This window comes from Mastigoproctus giganteus, chromosome 2 (assembly GCF_048544385.1).
Source record: "Mastigoproctus giganteus isolate SK-2022 chromosome 2, ASM4854438v1, whole genome shotgun sequence".
Taxonomy (NCBI): Eukaryota; Metazoa; Arthropoda; class Arachnida; order Uropygi; family Thelyphonidae; genus Mastigoproctus; species Mastigoproctus giganteus.
Genome location: NC_143576.1, coordinates 161,066,349 through 161,075,169, shown reverse-complemented (window position 1 = coordinate 161,075,169; position 8,821 = coordinate 161,066,349). Strand labels below are relative to the sequence as shown.

Genomic DNA, 8,821 nt, shown 5'->3' with positions numbered 1-8,821 from the left:
CAACACAGGCATGTATGCTTCGTGCAAGAAATTAAAATTTTGAAACAAACCCAGTACATTCAATTTAATGTTAAATATTTAAGTGTTTTGGGTCAGCTTCGCTGGCGAATAAGCGCCGCTCCTGCGGCTATCTCATTGGAATCCACTAATTTATGGAAAGACATGGTAGCATTTTCTACCAACCACGAAATGACTTGTAGAAAATGCTAGCTCTCACTTAGTGTTAACTAATTTGGCTACCGAATGTAAATATATTATAGGTTTCTTCCATCTTCATTGGTTATTTTTTACTTGGTCAGAGAGAGAGAGAGAGACTGTTCGATGAACTACCGAGAATGTTGGTGCACTTTACTCGGCACACTAACGATCAGTGCGCGGGTTATGGTTGCTGCTCTCCTATACTATTTTATGCTCTTCAGTGGCCCCAGGCTACTGCAGTGGTTAATACACCTAACCTGGATGTATTTGTTCCCTCTTCTTAGCTCTATTCAATAATACACACCTAATCTGCATACAGTTTCTCTTCTTAGCTCTATCCAATAAAATACAGTACATATTTCCAAATACGAATGAGGGCGCTAGTAGTTTTCTATTAGAATTGAGGGGCGCGTGTTGTTTAGTTGAATTTTCTTTGCAAAGTTGGAATTTTTTTTTGAATGTTCAAAGGTAGATTTCGCTACATTAGATTTAAATAAATTATGGATGGTTTGCCATTTGAGAACAGGATTTGGTACTCTCGCTCACATTTTTAGTTCTTATAACCTTGGCAGAAAGATGACAGTTGTAATTCGCAATGTCAGTTACAGCTGATTTATATTTTCCCATTTCCATGTTACAGGAAGGAAAGTTGGAGCAGACAAAAATCAATATACTGGTTATATTATGAATTTCACTTAATAATAGACTTAATATTTGTTTCTGACAATTGGAGGTTTCTATAGGAAAGTATATTTCTTTAATGTAGTCAAGAAAAGTATTTTGCAATTTGACAGTAATTTAGGTTCATTTCCAGTGGCAACATGTATTATTATTATTTTTTACTTCGCTTGCTTGAGCCTTCGATATATTGAAGTACATATTGTAGGCCTTAACTTTGGTGATTGCATGACAAGAGTGATCATTGCCACTAATGAGCCTAGACTATTAATGTAGGGCTTCATGGCTCAGCGTCAAAAGTATTAAATCACCCCCCCCCCCTTCTGTTGTTGACATAGAAACATCAGTTAGTCTTTACAATCTGGTACCCATTTTGCGAGTAGCAGTGATTGATATGCCTAGCCCGCTATGGTTAGTCTTAGGGTGTTTATCCCCCTCCCGCTGTTTTAAAATCGGAAAATAAATTCATCTGAACAATTACTAGTTTTTATTTTTATTTCAACTGTACGTCAGATCTTTTAACTTAGAATATAGAAAAGAAAAAATGTATTCAATTACAGAGCTGGTATACTTAACTTTTTTTCTGGAATTTCCCATTGTAGGTGCACCAGATTTTTTTTTTTTTTTTTTTTATTGTTTATCCATTTCAATGGAAATTGCTTGAATTTTTAATAGAGAAATTGTGAATAAAACTTGTAAATTATTGCTAGATGAAAAGAGTGATTTTAGAATGCAAAAGCAGGGATGCCTGGTGGGCAGGAGCAGCAGTGTGTAGCACACGCTTCTTGATTAGGCTGGGGTTTGAGCCTGTGACCACAAAATACGGAGGATGCGGAAAGGTCAGGGAATGACCACCGCATATCCCCGGAGCAATATGGTCTTAGTTGCTAATGCTCCTAAAAACCAAACAACAACAACAGCAAAAGCAGAGAAAAATTGAGGTAGATTCACCCCCCATACACTTGAATTAACTCTTGACTATTGTTCGTTAATATTAACAGTAGTGCAGTGACTTTGGAATAAAGTTACAATAGCAATGTTTTTTCTCAATTTTCATCAGGTGGAGCCTGATTAACTTAACTCTTTTTTTGTCAATTTATTATTATTATTATTAGTCATATTGTGCAAGGAAGCCTGAGGCCTATGCTGCACCAGCCAAAAAAAATTCCCAAGTTACCCTGAGAGAGAGAGAGAGAGACAGAAGTAGAAATTGCCAAGAAAGAGAAGAATGATGATATCCAGCTCGGGACCCTGGGTATGCCCATACTCACCAGATGTGAGCCCTTGGTGTGATTTGTGGATCACTTGGTTTAGTTATTAACAAAATATTAAATCTGAATCTTTCTCCTTTAGGCTGCAGAGGTACAAAGCTCTACTTGACTTTTCTGCCAGAAAACAATTTTTTATTATTTTTTTTCCCCACAAAGCATACAAAAAATACTATGATGCATGTTTTGGTTGCATTTTTGCAAATCTGTTTAGCTAATTGAGATAGTATATATTTAAACTACTTTAGTGCTTTATGTACCCCTCCACTCATATTCATGTAAAATCTCAAAATTCAGTATAAGTTGCTTGGAAAGAGTAATTAGACCTGTTGCAATTATGTGAAACTCCTGTGCATGTGGCAAATCATTTTAATCCAATTCAGTGAAAATTTCTTGAACCTTTAATGAAGGAACCAAAAAAATTTTCTCTGAAAGGTATTATGATTTACTGCCAGATGAATAGACAATGGCTTTACAATGTGAAAAGCTGAAAAGAAAGAGGGGGATCTAAAAGATGTTCTTGTGATTAACGACAGATTAATGAGGACAGGCCTTTTAAAGAATCCAAACTTCCACTTGCTAGTCATTTCTGTTGACAGTCATATTCAAAACATCATCCATTCATTCTAAATCAAAAACAAACTTAAACTGAGACATTCTAAAACTTTTGTGTCACAGTTTGAAAGTGTAGTCGTAGACTGAAAGTTTTTAAGAAATAATTTTTAGCTAATTATAACTATTTTAATTAGCTATTTAAGCTATATTTTAGCTATTTAACTATAATTCAAAATAATTTTGAATTATAGTATGTAATTAGAAGATGGATGTTCATCTTCATACCAAAATATGGCTATGAATTATTGAAATAGTTTATGACATCTCACTGAGGATAGGATATTAGGATATTAATTGCGCTCTGAATAGCTTGTAACATCTTGTTTTTTGCATCAACTGAAGTGACTTAACCATTGAGATGGAAAAAATCCTGAAATATGTTCAGATGATAGATCCCTTGGGAAGTTGCTGACTAAACTGTTGAAATATGGCATTAAACTGAAATAATTGTAGACTACTAAGGCTCGAAATAAGACTTCATTCATATTTGACCATCTTTCAGTGTTTTGCCTATAAGTAATGAATAGAAATAAAGTTTTTTCTTCCAGGACATTAAATGACTTGGAACTCTTAAAAAAAATCATTCAACAGTTACTGCTATCTTTTCAAATCGATAGTTGCCATTCAAGTTGCCTCCATTGAGATAGTTGCCTCAAGTTGTTCCATTGAGAATAGATAACATCATGTGCTGTTTGCATATTAGTACTTATTAAAAAAAATTCAATTAAGAGAAGGAAAGTGTCATTCCTGATTTGCAATTGACCAGTGAGATGTGGTTTGAAGTTTCCAAGATTACCATATTGGTGAACATGGCAGTTTTTATGCAGTGTGAATTTCAAATGTTTTTGTTCTGTAGTAGTTATTCCTTATACTGACCTAAACATATTCTTTGTTCTAAAAAATTTGCAATATGTATAATCAAAAAAATCAGGTCAGGCTGCAGATATAAAATAATGTCAGCAAGGAGTATGTGGTCCATTTAGTATTTGTAAATTGATGTAAGGAAGTATTTGTCTATTTAATAGAAGGCGTCTCCGTAGCCAGGTGGGAAGGAGCAGCAGTGCGTAGCACACGCTTCTTGATTAGACCGGGGTTCGAGCCCGTCACCACCAAATATGGAGGATGCGGAAAGGTCAGGGAATGACCACCGCATATCCCAGAGCAATATGGCCTTAGTTGCTAATGCTCCTAAAAACCAGAATAACAACAATAACAACAACAACAATTTAATAGATTTGGCTTAGTATGATTCTCGAGAAATTGTGTGTACATTTAAGATCAAGCCAGTATGCACTGCTTCAAAAGTACATAGCGTATTGTTAGTTGTTTTACTGGTATTGGCAGTATTAAAACAGTTATAGTGAAGTAAACTCTTGGACCCAGCTGAACATAGTAAAAAGTAAATTTTATTTAGTATTAGTAGTGACAAATGATGCAAGAAAGCAATCTTATGCAGCATCAGCCAAAAAAAAATTAAAAAAAATTGCCTTTCTCCTATCTATCCCCTCCAATTGTTTAGCTCTTCCTTGAATTTGTTCAGACTATCCACTTCCACAACAAAGACAAATTTCTGCACATCTATCCTGCAACCATCCTTCCTCAATTTGAATTTATGCCCTCTCATGTAGTCTCAGCAAGTGGAAGAATACCATTAACATTCAGCTTACTCAATCCACTCAAGGCTTTAAACACCTCAGTCAGATCACCTCACAGTTGCCGTTCCAAGCACTGCAATTTTCAGAACTGAAGCCTTTCTTGGTAAGAGCATCCCTTTGTTGCCCTTTTCTGTACCTGTTCCAGCAGCTCTACATCCTTCCTAAATTGAGGTATTCAGCACTCGAGATAAGGCCTAAACATGGCTTTGTACAAAGGGGTAATCACCTCCCTATTCCTGCTAGCAGAGTTCCTATATATCATTGACAATACCCCATTAGCTGGCTTAGCACCCTGTCTGCACTGTTCAGAGAACTTCATATCCGACTGCACAATTCAGGTCTTTTTCACCTTCCACTACCCTGAATGTAGTTCCACATATTTGGTACTTTACTCTATATTACTGCTACTCATGTTTAGTAACTTGCATTTTTCAATATTAAACTTCAGTTGCCATTTCTCAGCCCGTCTACGTAATTTTTCTGAAACTTGTAGCAGCATACTTTCATTACTGTTATGAACCACTCTGCCAACCTTTGTATCATCTACAAACAGAGACGTTAAGCGTAATAATATACCTTATTTATTTATTTACCTTTGTTAGTTATTTATGAACCTGTACTTTCAGTTCTGCAAGGTGTGTGTGTGGGAGTATATTGCAGTAAGATGTTACATTGGTCAAAAGCAAATTTTTATTACACTTTGGGTATTGTTACCGTTCTTAGTTCGAGTCTGTCACCTGCAAAAGAAAACCTATTTTCGGTGTTAAGTTCATCCGAATGGTCTTCTTCTGTATCTTTGTTATGATAATTTTCATTTCATAATTTTAAATTAAAAACCCCTCACTATGGCTTCTAAAGTTATTAAACCTCATACAGAGAAGAAAAGAACAACATTAAAGCTTAGTGACAAACTAATCTTTGTCAAACTAAGCTTATTCATATACCTAAGTGTATTGTGTCTGTAAATCGCATGTGTTCTCTGTTCGATTTGCCTGTTTTGCTGGATGAAAACCCCCAGTTTCTGGGGAAAAATCCTTGCTATCTATGCCTGAGACCTATTAACTCAGCCATGGGGTGAAAAAAAGGCTATAAAAGTTCCTTGTGTCATTGACAGGATTTGAACCTGGGCCTTTTCCACCCGGTGTGGGGAGGACGGTGACGATACCACTGTGCTATTGTGCAGACTAAACTTGATATAATAAAGAAAATAGAATGGGGCATAAGCAGAAGTGTATTAATTGCAGAATATAACTTTGGATTTTCAACATGTTTATGTTTTTTATGTGCAGTTAATAAAATTGCATTCTTAATCTCTTTATTTCTTATTTTGCCTCGTTATTTCTGCATTAAATACATTAAAAATGAAACTTTCTAGGTAACGAAAAAATCGAAATAACGGCACTTTGAATCCCTGAAGGTGCTGTTATAAGTCTACTGTAGTATTGTCTTTGTTGGTTGGCTGGTTCTGTAGCATGCACACACACACACACACACACACTTCAACAAGACAGGAAATTCTGGAATGACTTATGTAGGAACGGTTGGCTAGCAGGCCCACCCAAAGGATCAACTCTGCTCCTTCCTTATTGTCTGAGGGAAAGGATTTGTCAGGCTGATTTTCCTTCTGGAATCCCAATATGAGCCCTATCAGAAAATAATAGGGCTCATATTGGGATTCACCTAGATTCCTGATAATATATTCTACCCAGAGGAAAAGCCCATAGGGGATGTCACTCTTCTGTCCATAAAAATTTGGAAGGCTTCCATGACTCTGTCAAATGGCTGATGAAGAAATCCTTGCTCAAACCAAAACTAACAAGCATTTGAAACAACTCTACAGAGCCACCGCTGTTGTTTAATGCCAATTGAAGTAAAACTTGTAAGACAAACTCATCCTGAGGTGGGATCTTCTTGAATTGTCGAAGCAGAAATCTGCTCTGAACTAAACCCTCGATGAGTGGCAGCTGCAAAAGGAATATTTATACATAATGATGGAATCTAGTCTCCCAATAGAAACCTGATCCTTACTTTCAACTCACTAATGTCTCTTAATTCAGTTTCACCCGGGTACTTGCACTTCATTTTGCAAAGTGCTTTAAGTGCCAAAAATATGGACATTTGCATGTCATGGTACCCTTTCAGATGGTTAGTTTAATGCTGAACTAACCATCTGGAAAATGCCAAAATGACTGGTGCCCTAATTGGTTGGTTGGCTGGCTCTGTTTAACAAATATTTTTATGATCACTTTACTAAAATAATATAAAATATTAATTATCTGTGTAGTGATTATTCAGTTTGTGGGTTATCCATGCATGATTTTTTAATTTTCTTTACTTGAAAATTTATAAGGCTCATGAAATAGTATGTTGTTTATAAACTGATTATAGGGGCTAATTGGTCCAGGAAATGTTTGGGGAGAGGACCTTCTCAACATTTTTTTAAACTAAATATCCTTGCTGTTTATAAGCATCCTGCTTCAGCCAGTTAATTTGCATTAAGTTGTACACCTGAATTCATTGTTTCAGCTTCCGCTTGCTTGTGTTGTAGTGAAACCATTTTTAAGTCCTTTACAAGTTTAATTTTTGCAAGGAACATGGAAGTGGCACAACTAGCTTTGAAGCAAAAAGCCAAATGATAAATAGTCAATTCTGAATGCTAAGTTCTTTTGTTGCATAATAAATCTCCCTCATGCATAGTTCTGGTAGCTGAGATTGAAAAGTCATTAATATTCTCACAGGAAACAAAGGACTTGAAAATGTACTTCTTAGAGATCAGTGTCTGAATATGATCAGCAGTTTTTCTGTTATTATATATTGAGATATAGGAGAAATTTTTGTAAATAACAGCACCAAATATTCATAAGATCAGTTTGGAACGGTCCAAACTAGGGTGACTAACTCTTGATCAGCTAATTTCGGGATATCGACCTTAAAAAATTGGGATTTTTTCATTGGTACATTAGATTACAAAATACCTTGTAATATTAATGTATGTACATGCCCCTTCTTGGTTATTATACATATATAGGTATATCTTCACATATTAATTTTTAAAATATGTTTAAAATTAACTTTTAAACCTATTTTAAAATAAACATTGAAGATGTAAATGGAGATTTATTTTATTTAAACTTTCTATACACATTCACATTATGCTAGTTAATGAAATTTAGTACGGTCTATTATTATATTTTATATTATTTATTTTACGTTATGTGATAAATTGAGACAAATGGCATCCTGCCCGGGATTCTTCTGGGACACCTCTGTAGAGAGCCGAAAATCAGGATGTCCCGCGAAATTCGGGATGGTTGGTCATCCTAGTCCAAACTGTACACATGTTTGTGTTTTTGAATCATTTTGTGAAAATATTTTAAATATGACATTGGTCTCATTGATATTTAACTCTAGCCTGTTGAGCTGGCTCTAGCACATGTTGAGCTGGCTTTATTGATATGCACTTTCTTCCTTCAGTAAAGCTCATTGACTTTGTGACATTGAAGTGTCATCTGGAATCAAACTGTTTAGGCATACAATTCATATTTCATGCAGTGGGCTCTCCTTTTATTGACAGGCTGGAGTCCAGTTGCATGCATTTGTTGAAGTGCATGGGTTTTTTGATTCGCATTTTTCTTGTCCACAAGGTCCAAAAGGAGTTTTAATTTCAAAAATTTATTTTAGATATATGTTTTTAATATAAAAAAAATGTATTTTTCACTTTTTTACTCAGAAAAGATTGAAAATAAAGGTGGCATCAAAAAACCGAACAATTGAATGATTTTTTGGTGAGTTTTCATGTGATATGAGTGGGGTCAAAGTAACCCTGCATGCATAGAAGAAGAACAATCCTTTGCATTACCAGGATGAATTAAAATAGAAAACAAATTAGCATTAGGCTTAGCAGCATTTCATAACCTGGTCTTGTATTTTGCTTGTTTTCTCAATAATTAACAAATTTCTCAAATTTTTAACAGAGAAACCAAAAAAAACTTGGATGGGAGGTTGCATGTTACTTTGCTGAAGACGAAGCAATATAGCAGTGATGCATGCATGAAGTGGACATCAAGACAAGATAAATTTAAGTAAAGAAACAGTTTTTTTTTTTTTTGATAGAACTCTTGAACATATGGAAAGTTTCCTACAACAAATTTTGAACCAAGAATGAAAACAGCAAAGAAACTGTTTGTTTTTGACAAAAAAGGAGATAATGCAACTTGATCTTAATAATCTCAAAATGAAATGAATTTTCCAGCATTGATGACATTAATCTATATGATTGATGACAATCTATATGAGGGTAATTTTTAATTGTCACTTTTTTATATTTCTTTTGCACTCATAAGCCATATGTCCATCTGTGTATAATAGAGTGCTCCTCAAAAAAGTTTTTCCTCTTTCTTAATTAAA

At 34.9% G+C, this 8,821-nt stretch overlaps 1 protein-coding gene across 3 annotated transcripts in view; it reads left to right on the top strand.

Moving 5' to 3' along the window:
- The first annotated feature begins 599 nt into the window (after window positions 1-599).
- LOC150089706 (palmitoyltransferase ZDHHC6) overlaps window positions 600-8,821 on the top strand; it is a 181,053-nt gene continuing 172,831 nt past the window's right edge. For 2 of the 3 annotated variants that reach the window (XM_090368746.1, XM_090368743.1), the window contains exon 1: window positions 600-666. The gene's annotated coding sequence lies outside the window, so the exon portion shown is untranslated. Of the gene's footprint in view, window positions 667-1,246; window positions 1,288-8,821 lie in introns of those variants that run through there. The other variant, XM_090368745.1, reaches the window with a different exon arrangement.